The 16,013-nt window shown below is 43.0% G+C and overlaps 1 protein-coding gene and 2 non-coding genes across 3 annotated transcripts in view; 2 read left to right on the plus strand and 1 right to left on the minus strand.

Annotated features, from left to right (window-relative positions):
* The window catches only part of LOC126419188 (alpha-tocopherol transfer protein-like), a 59,085-nt gene that overhangs the window by 16,586 nt on the left and 26,486 nt on the right, over positions 1 to 16,013 (plus strand). The window lies entirely within an intron of this gene.
* On the plus strand, positions 10,692 to 10,763 carry Trnap-cgg (transfer RNA proline (anticodon CGG)). Its single transcript has one exon. It is a non-coding gene; the product is annotated as a tRNA-Pro (tRNA).
* Trnav-aac (transfer RNA valine (anticodon AAC)) lies at positions 10,980 to 11,052 on the minus strand. The gene has a single exon. It is a non-coding gene; the product is annotated as a tRNA-Val (tRNA).

Here is a 16,013-nt window from a genome sequence, read left to right on the forward strand (position 1 = left end):
TGGTACGCCATGTGTCATGGTGCAATATTTCATTTACAATATCTTCCACTTATCTGCAGACCAATGACGAAGTTGTTTGCTCCACTTCAAACGACGTTATGCATCCGTTCTCGTGAAACTGAGGACGCGAGCACGACCATAAAAACAGACACTAATGACATCCCAACGAAACGTACCATTACGGATATCGCCGAGTGCGATGAAACGAAGGTTCAGCGTGAAAGTTGACAAGAATGTCCATGTAATTTAATAGGCCGTCAGAAAATGATAGGCTTAGTATTTCCCTAAGGTTCCCAATACAGAAAAACATCGCTAATAGTGGATGTGTGCTCTTATAAGTCTCCGTGAAGGGTTGCTTGAAATTATGGTTCCTACATACAAGCCCCGCTCGAACTCAATTTACGTGTTTGAGGAACCAAAGTGTCTACGATAGTCATGCATAGTGTCCGTGCATACGCAATATGATCCAAATCTCAGCTGCCAAAATTTCTTCAAAGAGCGTGGCAAGTTTCGATTACTCAGCTTTTTGAACTTTATTTTTTGCAAAATACAGCAACAAAATACAAAACCAAACATATCGCACCTTCCCGCTTGAGGTGTGAAAAAGAATGTCTGGCATCCGAACCATCTGCATTGTGTAGCTAAACAAAGCAGTCAGTCAATATGTAGCCCAAAGCCGCTATCTTGACAATGTTCTAATCTACCGAATGACCTGAATTACATAAACTGGTGACATGTTCAGAAGTATCCAAACGACCTGAATGCATAAACTGGGGCCATGTTCAATAGTATCCCAACAATCTAAATTACGTAAACTGGCCAGATGTTCAAAATTATTTAAATGAGCTGAATTGCATAAATTGGTGTCATGTTCAAAAGTATCCGAACGACCTGAATTGTGGAAATTGATGCCGTGTTCAAAATTATCCAAACGACCTTAACTGTATAAACTGCTGCCATTTTCTAACATCCGTGTACCGCAAGTCTCTAGAGGAACGGAAGGTTCCAAATGATTGGAAAAGAGCACAGGTAGTCCCAGTCTTCAAGAAGGGTCGTCGAGCAGATGCGCAAAACTATAGACCTATATCTCTGACGTCGATCTGTTGTAGAATTTTAGAACATGTTTTTTGCTCGCGTATCATGTCGTTTTTGGAAACCCAGAATCTACCATGTAGGAATCAACATGGATTTCGGAAACAGCGATCGTGTGAGACCCATCTCGCTTTATTTGTTGATGAGACCCAGTAAATATTAGATACAGGCTCCCAGGTAGATGCTATTTTTCTTGACTTTCGGAAGGCGTTCGATACAGTTCCGCACTGTCGCCTGATAAACAAAGTAAGAGCCTACGGAATATCAGACCAGCTGTCTGGCTGGATTGAAGAGTTTTTGGCAAACAGAACACAGTATGTTGTTATCAATGGAGAGACGTCTACAGACGTTAAAGTAACCTCTGGCGTGCCACAGGGGAGTTTTATGGGACCATTGCTTTTCACAATATACACTCCTGGAAATTGAAATAAGAACACCGTGAATTCATTGTCCCAGGAAGGGGAAACTTTATTGACACATTCCTGGGGTCAGATACATCACATGATCACACTGACAGAGCCACAGGCACATAGACACAGGCAACAGAGCATGCACAATGTCGGCACTAGTACAGTGTATATCCACCTTTCGCAGCAATGCAGGCTGCTATTCTCCCATGGAGACGATCGTAGAGATGCTGGATGTAGTCCTGTGGAACGGCTTGCCATGCCATTTCCACTGGCGCCTCAGTTGGACCAGCGTTCGTGCTGGACGTGCAGACCGCGTGAGACGACGCTTCATCCAGTCCCAAACATGCTCAATGGGGGACAGATCCGGAGATCTTGCTGGCCAGGGTAGTTGACTTACACCTTCTAGAGCACGTTGGGTGGCACGGGATACATGCGGACGTGCATTGTCCTGTTGGAACAGCAAGTTCCCTTGCCGGTCTAGGAATGGTAGAACGATGGGTTCGATGACGGTTTGGATGTACCGTGCACTATTCAGTGTTCCCTCGACGATCACCAGTGGTGTACGGCCAGTGTAGGAGATCGCTCCCCACACCATGATGCCGGGTGTTGGCCCTGTGTGCCTCGGTCGTATGCAGTCCTGATTGTGCCGCTCACCTGCACGGCGCCAAACACGCATACGACCATCATTGGCACCAAGGCAGAAGCGACTCTCATCGCTGAAGACGACACGTCTCCATTCGTCCCTCCATTCACGCCTGTCGCGACACCACTGGAGGCAGGCTGCACGATGTTGGGGCGTGAGCGGAAGACGGCCTAACGGTGTGCGGGACCGTAGCCCAGCTTCATGGAGACGGTTGCGAATGGTCCTCGCCGATACCCCAGGAGCAACAGTGTCCCTAATTTGCTGGGAAGTGGCGGTGCGGTCCCCTACGGCACTGCGTAGGATCCTACGGTCTTGGCGTGCATCCGTGCGTCGCTGCGGTCCGGTCCCAGGTCGACGGGCACGTGCACCTTCCGCCGACCACTGGCGACAACATCGATGTACTGTGGAGACCTCACGCCCCACGTGTTGAGCAATTCGGCGGTACGTCCACCCGGCCTCCCGCATGCCCACTATACGCCCTCGCTCAAAGTCCGTCAACTGCACATACGGTTCACGTCCACGCTGTCGCGGCATGCTACCAGTGTTAAAGACTGTGATGGAGCTCCGTATGCCACGGCAAACTGGCTGACACTGACGGCGGCGGTGCACAAATGCTGCGCAGCTAGCGCCATTCGACGGCCAACACCGCGGTTCCTGGTGTGTCCGCTGTGCCGTGCGTGTGATCATTGCTTGTACAGCCCTCTCGCAGTGTCCGGAGCAAGTATGGTGGGTCTGACACACCGGTGTCAATGTGTTCTTTTTTCCATTTCCAAGAGTGTATAACTGTACAGTGCGTTACGCCAAGCAGTTAAGGCAATGATAGTCAACAGTTCCAAAGAAATAGGCATTCACAACTCAAATAATATTCTCACAATAGAACCTGAAAGTGTGTGTGCCATAGCCCGACAGCCAGTATCAGCTACCGAAAGAGGGCAATTATTGTTTAACTTACTCGTTAAGATATACTTGGCACCTAACGCATGACTGTGGCCTCTCAAATTAAGTGTAGTGATATTTTCAAGTCTGAATTCATTGTATTACTATTCCATAACTGTACAAAACATCTGTGGCTAAAATAACATGCTAAGTTGGCAAGTTAATAATAGTTGACAGCTCCTCTTCAGCCTAAATGAAGCTATGTTACTGGCGGTGCTAAAACGAACTTTTATCATCTGACCAAACACTATTTTAGAGCAGAAGAAGATAATGCATCATGTTCTACGTTAAATGAATATAAATGACATTTTTGACTAGCTAATGCAGTCATTTTATTAAGTTACTATTGATCTTGATCCTGCTTGTGTTTATGTCCCACTGCTGTACAAAAACAAACTTCTGAAGAAGGGTTTGAAATATACTGATAGTAACTATGGTAACATGGCTTTCTAAAAAGGTTTACAAGTGGTATCTCAGTCAACTACTAATAATACGTTTATCCACCGATGCCACATTTTTCGACACTTTAGCACAAGAAAGCTTTCAAAAAATGTCTTACGTAGAGATATTTAATGCTGTGTGTCATATAAACTGCAGTAAAGAGTATAACCTTGAAACGCATAAAATACGATGTTTTAGCTTCATAAACATTTGGCTATATATGGCTATTGCTCAGTGTGTTTATGTCAAAGACAAAGATGGAAAAGGTTTTGCGTGGGGGAAAGCTCGATCTACAAAAATTTGACCTTTGTACCTAAATAATACTGTCTACAATCCTTATCAAAGTAAGTAAACGCTTCTTGTATTACAGTACAAAACACACACTACACTAGTCATCTAATTTATAAATCAAAGTGCACTTGTCAATGACAGTACTTTGAGGAGGGAGGGCAAGGTATGGGATGGTGACTGCATGTGTGTAATCTCATAAGGACTGTACTGACATGTGTACACATGCTTAGCCTGCAGACTCGCATATGATGCAAGACTTGTCTAAATTTAGGAGGCATAGTCACTGGTGATATCATGATTACATAAGAGGGGGTGGGTGGAGAGGGAGGAAGAGACTGTGCTAAGACATGTACATATGCTTATTCAGCGAAGCCCCAGATCAGTAGATGAATTCAGACTTGTATCTGTCTTATTTCTTATGTTACAGAGATCTGTGCTACACATGTATCAGGTTTCTGTCAGATGGAGACACCTGAGATCCAATAGCTGATACTCCCCCCCCCCCCCTCCCGCCCCCCACGTACACACACACTGTCAGCTTCTAGTCTTGGAATACCATTTGAGTCCTGAATCTCTATTTCCTGGAAATCATTTAATCATTTCATTTTAGCCAACATGTGTTGCACACAGTAATAGAAGAATAACACAAACAATTTAGACGTGGAAATATTTCATTTTTTGGCTCCATTGTACCTTGCACCAAGTGTGGTACAAAGATCGAACTTTGCTTGGTGCCAACTGCAGCTTAAGCTGTGAGTTAGATCCGTAGTGTTACGTGTGTTTTGATAAACAACACAGTTATTTTATTTGTGGAAATACTGTAAGTCCATCAGTATTGTAAATATATTTTCGTACTTTTTACAAATACAACAGACATTTTATATGTGAAAATAACATTTTCTAGCATTGTGTAATTTAGACATGGAAATTCTGTAAGTTAAAGCAGTATTTTCATATATCCATTTATTTTTTATTAATAATGTGGGTGCATCAGATGTGGAAATGACACTGTGACACTTGACAGTTGATGATGATGATGATGATGATGATATTTGGTTTGTGGGGCGTTCAACTGCGTGGTTATCAGCACCCGTACAAATTACCAATCTTTGTCACTGTCCAGTCTCACCACGTTCCAAAATGATGATAAAATGAGCAGGACAACACAAACACTCGGCGTCTGGATGGAGAAAATCCCCAACCTGGCCGGGAATCGAGGAATCTAACCCAAGACCCCATGATCCAGACGAATCAACTAGCCATTGGAGCAGGAGCTGCGGACGACATTTGTTATGAGCACTGTATGTGTGGGATGGCGGATGGAATGTGTGTGTGTGTGTGGGGGGGGGGGGGAGGGGGAAAGGGCCGCTTTCATGCTTCGCTGATAAAGCGTATGTATTTTATATAAGTAATACATACATTTTAGGCCTTAGAATGTGTAGTTCACGACCAGTTAACAAACTATCTAAGTAAAAACAATGTCAACCAGGTTTCGTAAACATCACACCACATCATCTGCCTCAATAAAGGTGATAGATGACCTGAAGCTTGCTGGACGCATAAGAGGTGACTGGCATGTTTCTTAGATTTCAACAAAGCAATTCACACTGTCGACTTCAACATTTTACTTGCCAAACTTAGCAGCCTAAATGTCTTGCCAAGTGTAGTGCAATGGTTTAGACCGTATCTGACGTCTGGACAGCAATGCGTCATGTTCAGCGACATAAAGTCACAATAGAGGCAGGTAGTAACAGGCGTCCCCCACTTTTCGAAATTAGGTCCTATACTTTTTTCATTGTATGTCAGTTATGTATCTTTAGTTTTGTCCCATCGTAAATGCCACATGTACACTGAAGAGCTCCAGTTGTATCTAAGTGCAAAACAAATAAATCTGAAGACAGTTATCGGGAATCTCAGTACCGACCTGTTTGTACTATCAGAATGGGCACAGAATACTGGGTTAAAGCTCATCCCAAACAAAACCGAATCGGTACTCATTGGTCATTCTAAGCTGGGAGTAATGATAGATGAAAATCTAAACTGGACTGAGCATGCAACTGCAGTCTACAAGAAAACATCAACATCTCTCCACGCCCTAGAGAAAAAAAGGAGCTCTTCCCTCTTGCCCTGAAAAAGAAACTTGTAGAAACTAAGCGGTGTTATCCTGCAAGGTCTTTCACAGGAAAGCGCACTGCGCCTGGAACTGGGTATGAACACCTGTACTCGTTATATCTGTCACGGTCCGATTTTTGGTCGTATTAAACCATCAAATGCGCAGCTACTCTGGCTGCATGCCAACAAGCGCAGAGTTTACTATACCCTCTGTCTTCTCTACCGTCTTCTCAACGTACACTGTCCCCTGTATCTCTCCTCGACCTTAACGCTCTTGTCTGAACATCATAGTGGAAACACCCATTCCCATCAGAGCAAAGTCCTTCCTGTCCACCCCACCGCTCAGCCACTTTCGGGGAAGTCCTGACTCTGGAACAACCTCCTGCATTATATTTGAGAAATGAATGACATCTCCAGCTTCAGAAGCCAGTTAATGACTTATCTACTGAAGCTACAATAATGACGACCATTGCCCCTGTGTACACTCGTTACCCCTATACTTTCCTCTTTCCAAGCAGATCTTCCTAATTTCGCAATAATCTTAGCTGGTACAGTCTCCTTAAATTTTCTTTCTCCAGAACTCGCCAATATCTGTAATCGTCTATTTTGTACAGCTATAAACTCTTTTTATATCTGCCACTCTCATTATTGTTATTATTGTCATGACAATTATTATTATTATTATTATTATTATCCTCATTATCAGTAGTAGAAGTACAGCTAGTATTAATTACACTACTTCACTGACATAATTATTTTCTCACCTTGTCTTTATAGACACTCACACCATTTTAACACTATTTGTCATATCAAAATTGTTATTTCTTAGGCAAGTATTGGGTAAAAAAAAAGCACTGTATGTTTGAAACCTTCGTCCGGTGTAAGACGGTGTGTGACGGCCCCAAGCATATTAGGTTAAATAAATAAATAAGTAAATATATAAACAGATGAGGAGATACAGTAAGTTTCACCAGTAATTTCAATATTTTTACGAATTTTTGATAAACAATATAGACATTTAGATATGGAAATAACATTGTGACACTTGACATAGACATTATGTGTGTGTGTGTGTGTTTCAGATGAATGTTATACATCTTTGATAAATAATACAGACATTATAGATTTGGAAGTAACATTGTGATACTTGACATAGACATTATGTGTGTGTGTGGGTGTGTGTGTGTGTGTGTGTGTGTGTGTGTGTGTGTGCATGTGTGTCTGTGTGTGTATATTTGTGTGTGTGTGTGTGTGTGTGCATGTGTGTCTGTGTGTGTATATTTGTGTGTGTGTGTGTGTTGCTGATGAAGCTCACGTATTTGTAGTAAATAATAAAGACATTTTACATACAGAAATACTGTAAATTACACCAGTATTATCAAAATCTTTACGAATTTATGAAAGGCAGTTCACGTATTTCTAATGCTTTGGAACATGGCGCTAATTTTCACAATTCAGGTCGTTAGAATAGTTTTGACCGTGGCCAAGACGGTGGCTCTGAAGCTGTATACTGATTGTTTCGTTTATGCAGTTCAGGTCATTTGGATATTTTTGACCATTGTGGTAATTTACACAATTCAAATCGTTCAGATACTTCAGTTCAGGTCATTTGGATATTTTTGACCATTGTGGTAATTTACGCAATTCAAATCGTTCAGATACTTTTGAACATAGTGCCAGTTTATGTAATTCTGGTTGTTCGGGTACTTTGGGACATAGCACCAGTTTATCCAATTCAAGTCGTTTGGATACTTTTGAACATGGCGCCAATGTATGCAATTTATGTCGTTTGAATACTTTTCAACTCGGTGCCAATGCACGCAATCCAGGTCGTTCAGATACCATACTTTTGAACATGGCGCCAACTTTTGCAATTCAGTTAGTCTAGATAATTTTAAACATGGCGCCGATATACGCAGTTCAAGTTATTCGAATACTTCTGAACATGCTCAGGATTGAAGCTCTGGGATTACAAGCTGACTCGTTGTTTTGTTTTAATTGCTCTTAAATTATTGGGTTGTGTATGGGATATATATATATATATATATATATATATATATATATATATATATATATGTGTGTGTGTGTGTGTGTGTGTGTGTGTGTGTGTGAGAGAGAGAGAGAGAGAGAGAGAGAGAGAGAGAGAGGGGGGCAACACGTGCGTGTGACGTTTAGGGGACGGTGCTAAGCCCATACAGTACCTATGTGTGTTGGAAAAGTGTTCCAGAAGCCCTGTAGCTATATCACAGCTCACGCTGCACGGTAGTAAACTGCTCCATAGTTGGTGACAGCTGAAGAAATGCGAGACAGTCAGACTGAAGCAACAAGCGCAATAAAAATGGAAACTGCAATGATACAGAATTTTGTCGTTACAAATAATGATATATTACGTGATTCAAAATCCTTTGCAAAGCTGTTTAGGAGACAATCTAAGCTGGTTGTTTTGAGACAAATAACTGGTAAGTATTTGTTTCTTTTTTTTTAATTGGCATAAATAACTCACATCTGTTAACCAGCACTCAGTGTGTGCAGTATAGTGCAAACTCACATCTGTTAACCAGCACTTCAGGATGATGACAGATAGACTCAGTGTGTGCAGTATAGTGACACATAAATTCCGCTGTACTCCCTCGTGCAACTATGTTGTCTGTTACACGGTGTGACAGGCAGCTAGGACCCTACCAACCATTTCCTAATCAGATTTCGTATTGAAAACCGTTTGCGTTTGACGACTTTCATGTCCTGTATTTGTTAGTGAATTGCAGAGCACTTGTACGATTCAGGAACCCTACAGTCAATATTCTCCTGTGCTAGAGTTGTTCTATGTTTGGCAGGGAACTGTAAGGGCTGTTGTTAGCTAGAACGCTGAGTACAGCTTGGCGCTGAAGTTTTAGTTCTCTAGGGTAGCGTGGACTGCCGGACAAAGACACTCGTCTTCCACTTACCTCTGTGGACAGCCCTCTTCGTTTGCCGCCGTGATTGCACTGGCTCGTAAAGTATAGACGCTTTGTCTTATGATCCTGAGATGGTTACATTGAAACTATATCGTCCTGGAGTTTGGTGGGTTGGTTGCTGGCACACACTGGATTTGCATAATTATAAGTAACGTGGTTTTTCAGATTTACTAACATGAGATATTTTGCAGTCGAATTTCATGCGCGCGATGCTAGTTGGTTGTAAGAAATCGTTTCTTGGTTAGAACACGTGGAAGTCGATATGTAATTTCTCTTCGGTCATCCGTCTATACAAATCGCTTATTTCTGTATCTTCCAACTCACTGAATAATTTTACAGGCAGATTAAAACTGTGTGCCGGACCGAGACTCGAACTCGGGACCTTAGCCTTTCGCGGGCACGTGTTCTACTATCTGAGCTCCCTTGCAGAACGTCTGCAAGGTTCGCAGAAGAGCTCCTGTGAAGTTTGGAAGGTAGGAGATGAGGTACTGGCATAACTGAAGCTGTGAGAACGGATCGCGAGTCGTGCTTGGGTAGCTCAGATGGTAGAGCAGTTGCCCGCGAAAGGCAAAGGTCCCGAGTTCGAGTCTCGGTCCGGCACACAGTTTTTAGCTCCCAGGAAGTTTCATATCAGCGCACACTCCGCTGCAGAGTGAAAATCTCATTCTGGAATTTTACAAATGGCTCAAATGGCTCTGAGCACTATGGGGTTCAACTGCTGTGGTCACCCGCCCCTAGAACTTAGAACTACTTAAACCTAACTAACCTAAGGACATAACACACACCCATGCCCGAGGAAGGATTCGAACCTGCGACCGTAGCAGCAGCGCGGCTCCGGACTGGAGCGCCTAGAACAGCACGGTGAAATTTTACAGGCGTTTGTATAAATATCGGGTTATATCTCAGTCTTTTGTACATGTATGGGTCCCTAATTACACGTGGTCAGTTGAGGGACATTTGGATGTATTATTCGTGAGCATTTGCATCCACTTTCTGAACGATACAATAACTTAATATCAATCTTCATCTAAACTGGGTATCAATTCATCGTTGGCCGGCCGCGGTGGTCTAGTGGTTCTAGGCGCGCAGTCCGGAACCGCGGGACTGCTACGGTCGCAGGTTCGAATCCTGCCTCGGGCATGGATGTGTGTGATGTCCTTAGGTTAGTTAGGTTTAAGTAGTTCTAAGTTCTAGGGGACTGATGACCACAGAAGTTAAGTCCCATAGGGCTCAGAGCCATTTTTTTGAATTCATCGTTATTTTTCAGTCTTCTTCTAAACTGGGTTTCTTTCATCGCTATTTATCAGTCCTTCGATCTTTATGTTAATTCGCGCATATACTCACTTGAAGCTTACCCATGACGGAACCATGTTCGATTACAGAATGTTCAATCATCAGAGAACGTATACTGCCTGAAACAGAAACAGCATTTCTTAATTAAAAATGAACTTTTCAACTAAATAAGTTGAGTGTGATGTGCAGCGACGAATAATTCGAGACTTGGCGTTTAAATGAACCATTTTCAGTTAGTTAGGTATGACAGAATACAATGTACAGGCTCATCTGCAATGCACGTTTCATTCCTGTAAGGAGTGATCACCAACATTATAGGCTGCACTAGATCAGTTGAAGATTTTGGTTTCGATTTAACTCGACTTATACTATGCAATCCCTTATTATATATAGTAAAAGACGTCGATGAAAACAATCCAACCGCGACAGCCAGGGAGAACGCTGGGTGAGCTGCAGCCGTACATGGTGAGACCATCAACGGTGGCTTCATCCACATGCAGTGCGTGTTTGGAACGAACAGGCTCGTTGGTCTAGGGGTATGATTCCTGCTTCGGGTGCAGGAGGTCCCGGGTTGAAATCCCGGACGAGCCCTTGCGTTTTGTACAACGGTGTGGTAACAAATCGCATGGCGGCGGCTGTTTAGCGCATTTCCAGGCCTCCAAGTCAGCGCTAAATCCGACAACCAGTTCTGAAACAGTTTCATGTTTCATTTGAGCCATGTGCACCCTGCTGGTGGAACGTTTGAAGTTGATTTAAATGCTCACAGTAGAGATCGTAGCAAGTGTCTTGCTGAGTGTGACGAAAACGTGTTTCCGCCCGCAATCGAACCGGGGACCTTCTGCGTGTTAGGCAGACGTTATAACCGCTACACCACGGAAACTGCTACGCTCTGCCCTCCACATCTGATACAACTTGTAGGACGATCGCCATTGTGGCGTAAAAATCACTTTGCGGAAACGCACAGTGCAGGTATTTCGCATTCGTGTGCAACAATCGACAGCACCCTAGACTGCCTGAATGCCATGACGAATAAGAGCTCAAAAAGTCATTGGAAACGCTCGAGAGGGAGAGTCCTCAGCAGCATCTGCTGCTCTTTCTTTCCTTTCAAGATACCGTCGATTCGCGCAGCCATTAGAAGTTTGGTTCACTACAGCATATTCATTCCTGACAATCAGATCGCGTTATTATTCACATATGAGCCAAATTTCATACAAACGGAAATGTCTTCAGGGCATTAAAAGCGGTGTCATAACATGTACTCACTGGTTAAAGTTTGAAAGTAGAGACCACTTTCAGTACAACGATGACTCCATGTCACTGCATAGGAAAATGTCATTAGAAGTGAGAGCTGGTAATTGCAATGGCCTTGTAATAAGACCTTCCGATCCAACGATGAGGGCATCTGCTGTTGAGGTGCTCATGGAAACTAATATCGAAATGGGATGGTGCACCATAATCTTGAAACCACATCCTGTCGCAGACAACAAGAGATATATCAAGCACTGTGGCAGCAGATCTCAAATGAACACCAGGCAATGTGTACTATTTTCACGCTTTGGCATCAAGTAGGTTCTATCAGTTGATCTTGTACAGCTGGATACGAAGTTCTACAACAGCCCTCCCACCTTTTTCGAGTTGAACTGAACGACGTAAAAAGAATCCTGTTGGGCAGTTATAGTTATCATGCAGTAAGCTGTAAAAACAAGCCTGTATCTCCTGAGAATAAATATGTAAACTGGTTCTCCGAGTGATTAGAGATACTTCGTGTTCTAGCCATCTACTGAATTACGGTAGTAGTTTTTGCTGAAGTCGGGTCGCAAAGAAATAGTTTCCTAGCCTGACAGCGGCTGTGCAAGTATTTTGGAGTAGGATGGAGCACTGGTGGGGAGAAATTCGAAAAGGCAGCTCCGGCAAGGTGAGCTACGTGGTGAGGCGGTAGTTGTCTAGAACGCTCGGCCCCGCTATGGCGGCGGAAGTGGGCAGAAAAGCAGCGTCTAGAAGCGATAGTTGGGAACGGAGTTCGCCGACGAGAGCGAGTCGCCCTGTGTGCCACAGTTTTCTGGGCTACTGGTAATGGGTCACGTGACTGACTCAGAATCAGCCATTGGTCCGCTCGTTGCTGCTGTGACGGAATCCAGACCAACGCGTTGTACAATCTCACTACCTACGCACATCGCCTGGCCATTGCACCCTATTTGGAGCTATGAAAGTGACGAGTAAGTTTTGTATCGTACTTATTCAGTAGTGTCGAGACTCATACCCGTTACAAAGTATTCGTTACTCATTATTTTCATTCTAAATCTCGTCTATATTACTAAACACCGAAAACGGTGCGTAATTCCAATTGTAAGTTGCCTGCCTAATGGCTTCCAGGGGCAACAGAAATTTTATTTTCAATATTTAATACAATTATTGGCGAACTTCAAAACTTAAAATCCGGTGATAATCTACTTACAGTATTAATCCTTGGAGCCCAAGTGCTTTCTGCCCGAAACCACCATTTTATTATTATTTATTTTATTTTATTTGAAGTAGCACTGCAATCCCCATGAAACCACTGACGCTATTGCGGACAGAGACCGCTACTGGTACACTGAGATATTTTTACGCATGAAGTGCGTTGTAGGAGTCACTTTGACAGAGTTCAAAGCAACAGTTGGCACAGAGATTGTGCTACCTCATTGCTGGCGATTCTAACATGCTTCATGCTGTTTATATACAGGGTGTTACAAAAAGGTACTGCCAAACTTTCAGGAAACATTCCTCACACACAAATAAAGAAAAGATGTTATGTGGACATGTGTCCGGAAACGCTTACTTTCCATGTTAGAGCTCATTTTATTACTTCTCTTCAAATCACATTAATCATGGAATGGAAACACACAGCAACAGAACGTACCAGCGCGACTTCAAACACTTTGTTACAGGAAATGTTCAAAATGTCCTCGGTTAGCGAGGATACATGCATCCACCCTCCGTCGCATGGAATCCCTGATGCGCTGATGCAGCCCTGGAGAATGGCGTATTGTATCACAGCCGTCCACAATACGAGCACGAAGAGTCTCTACATTTGGTACCGGGGTTGCGTAGACAAGAGATTTCAAATGCCCCCATAAATGAAAGTCAAGACGGTTGAGGTCAGAAGAGCGTGGAGGCCATGGAATTGGTCCGTCTCTACCAATCCATCGGTCACCGAATCTGTTGTTGAGAAGCGTACGAACACTTCGACTGAAATGTGCAGGAGCTCCATCGTGCATGAACCACATGTTGTGTCGTACTTGTAAAGGCACATGTTCTAACAGCACAGGTAGAGTATCCCGTATGAAATCATGGCGGTGAATCGAGGAAGTACAGTACATACTGACGAAACTAAAGTGAGCTCTAACATGGAAATTAAGCGTTTCTGGACACATGTCCACATAACATCTTTTCTTTATTTGTGTTTGAGGAATGTTTCCTGAAAGTTTGGCCGTACCTTTTTTGTAACACCCTGTATATACAGGGTGAGTCGCGTAAGACGTAACACTCCCATTATTCCGGTGGCGATTGCACGTATCGACAAGCGGTGTGCGGTGAATCATAGCCGACTATGGGGCACATGCTTTGGTATATGCACAAGAATCACAACGTTTATATTGACCGAGATAATGAGGCAAGTACATGGTTTTTAAATAGGACGCTGCACTTTTTTTTACCATCATTCGAACGCTCTGGAAAAGACGCGTATAGTGATGTAAGGCATGTTGGTATTGTGATTCAAACTTCGCTTAAAAGACACTGGGAAATATTGTACGATTGAAGGTCGAGGCGGTCGGAAGCTGCTGCAGACTGTAAACACTCCCCGCGCGACCCGCTGGCCGAGTTGCCGTGCTCTATGCAGCATGCACGGCCTACGCTACGTAGGTAAATCCTCATCCGCCCTCTTTTAAGCTAAGTTCGAATCACAATAGCAACATGCGTTACATCACTATACGCGTCTTTTCCAGAGCGCACGAATAATGGTAAAAAAAGTATAGCGTCCCATTTAAAAAACATATACTTGCCTCATTGTCTCGGACAATATAAATGTTGTGATTATTGTGCATGTCCAAACATATGTGCCCCATAGTCCGCTATGATTCGCCGAAAACCGCATGCCGATACGTGCAATCGCCCCCGGAATAAAGGGGGTGTTACGTCTTGAGCGACTCTCACTGTATAATTGGCACATGGAGGAGATCATTGACAGAGAAAGCAAGCATATCTAAATTATTTTAATGTTAATTTGAGTTTGTACTGCTGTTTTTATGAGTATTGTGGAGAAGAAACACGGGGTCAGTATTCAGTATGTAGTTGTGATATGTGTGGTGTCACCGCCAGACACCACACTTGCTATGTGGTAGTTTAAATCGGCCGCGGTCCATTTAGTGCATGTCGGACCCGCGTGTCGCCACCATGTGATCGCAGACCGAGCGCCACCACAAGGCAGGTCTCGAGATACGGGCTAGCACTCGCCCCAGTTGTACGACGACTTTGCTAGCGACTACACTGACGAAGCCTTTCTCTCATTTGCCGAGAGACAGTTAGAATAGCCTTCAGCTAAGTCCATGGCTACGACCTAGCAAGGCGCCATTAACCGTATCTGAAGATAGTCTTATTTGTATTATCAAGAGCGATGTACCACAAGGATAGAATAAAGTTAAGTATTCGAGGAGCTGCATACTTTTCTTGCTACCATTCACTACTTATCTTGTTCCAGAATTCACGCCCGTCTGCGTTAGATAGCGTGCATTTCGGCCTCCTATATCTACAAGGTGTTGGCACATTTACCAACACATCAATATGAAATTTATTTTAGTCCCATTTTTTCTTGTTATTTAGGAATATAGTTTGTTTTAGGCGTTATGAGTTCGTGGAAGTTTCAAGGTGCTGGATTTTGTCCAGGAAAATACGAATTTGCCTGCAAATATATCGCATGAAACTGCTTGAAAACTGTAATATTAGTGGTTCTACCACGTTAAAACAACTGATTGTTTACTTGCCACTTTCGTCTTATATTTCTTGCCTACTATAGTGATGCAGATTAATTTCGTGAAAAATTTTACATTTATATGCCAAAGCACAACCATGTCCTTCAAGCAGTTTCTTCTTGTATTCGTTGCTTACCGAGATAATGAGAGTTAAGTGTGAGAAAAATATTAAAATTATATTTTATTCATACTGCTGGGATTCAAAGGGTTAACAGAAAACTGTGTATGTCTTCACGAATCGTAACTCGCGGCGCGTAAATTACCCAGAATACATTTATCCATTATTTGATAACGAGAGCAATTAGTGACTTCCAACGAACTTTAAACAAAATTTCAAACCTTTTCTAAACTTTCTCTCGCATACAGGCCGACAAAATACTGAAATTATATAATTGAACGACACATTGTCCAGGAAAAAAACTAGCTTTTCAGAAAAATCAGAAAAATATATATGATTCTTAATATCTACATCTACATCAATCGGTTGTATAGATTTTTACTGTACGGGGATCGTATTAAACAACTTCTCAAGTAGCACAGCAAAAATACCTTTTTAAGTGCCAAACCTGTGGACCTTTGTGGTCAAGTACGTGGTCCACCTTGACTTGTACACCTTTTCCCGAGTATTGTGTCTACACGGTCTGGGAAACGCAGTGCAAAGTGTAACACGTCATCATGTTGAATCCGTATTTCTTCACTAATTTCTCCGAATAACTCCACCAGAATTTCGTGCAGCAAGATTGTGTACCTTTGACACATTAGGTGAGGAGGATAAACTACGTTACTATCAAATTGCTATTAATACAAGTGAATGTGTAGCGTGAGCATTTAC

The sequence above is a fragment of the Schistocerca serialis genome, chromosome 9 (assembly GCF_023864345.2).
Source record: "Schistocerca serialis cubense isolate TAMUIC-IGC-003099 chromosome 9, iqSchSeri2.2, whole genome shotgun sequence".
Classification (NCBI taxonomy): Eukaryota; Metazoa; Arthropoda; class Insecta; order Orthoptera; family Acrididae; genus Schistocerca; species Schistocerca serialis.